Source organism: Rousettus aegyptiacus, unplaced genomic scaffold, assembly GCF_014176215.1.
Source record: "Rousettus aegyptiacus isolate mRouAeg1 unplaced genomic scaffold, mRouAeg1.p scaffold_m13_p_2, whole genome shotgun sequence".
Lineage (NCBI taxonomy): Eukaryota > Metazoa > Chordata > Mammalia > Chiroptera > Pteropodidae > Rousettus > Rousettus aegyptiacus.
This window is the reverse complement of record NW_023416295.1, coordinates 102,374,918-102,375,774: the sequence shown is the minus strand read 5'-3', so window position 1 is coordinate 102,375,774 and position 857 is coordinate 102,374,918.

Below are 857 nucleotides of genomic sequence, written 5' to 3'. Positions count from 1 at the left end.
GAGAGTCCTGGAGATTTTATGGGTAGCGGTGACGTCTTCAGTGTCTTATCAGCCAGGTGCACGGGTGTCTGGTTATCACTCTGGTCAAAACAATTTCACTCTTGGGGTAAACAATTTCAGTTCAGCAAAACAAGTTGTTTACATTTCTGAGGTTTAACATTAGTGGAGCCATTTTACACACATGTAATATAAGTCAAATCTAGTTCACACAAGGGCAAATAAACTCACAATCCATATGTAACAAACCACTGCCACAAATTGTGTCTCCCAAAACTTCCTATGTTAAAATCCCAAACCCCAGTAACTCAGAATAGAAGGTTTTTAAAGGGGTGATTAAGTTTAAATGAAGTCTTCAGTTTGGGCCCTAATCTAATTGACTGGCGTCCTTATAAGGAGAGAAAATTTAAACTAAGACTTGCACACACACACAGGAAAAGACAATGTGAAGACAGAGGAAGAAAATATCCTTCTACAAACCAAAGAGAGAGGCAGCAGAAGAAATTAACCCTATGGACACCTTGATCTTGAACTACTAGCCTCCAGAACTGTGAAGAAATAAATTTCTACTGTATAAGCCACCTTGACTGTGATATTTTGTTATGGTGGCCCTGGGACACTAATATAACCCTCATAGTTGAAAAAGGTACCCTGCAAAGGCACAGCACATTTAATATACAATATTAATTTGGAGTGAGGATGATCATTAACAAAAGATAAGAGATAATGAATGCTGGCAAGGATGTAGAAAAAAGGAAACCCCTGAACACTATTGGTGGGAATGTAAACTGGTACAGCTACTATGAAAAACAGTATAGAAGTTCCTCAAGAAATTAAAAATAGAACTATCATATGATCCA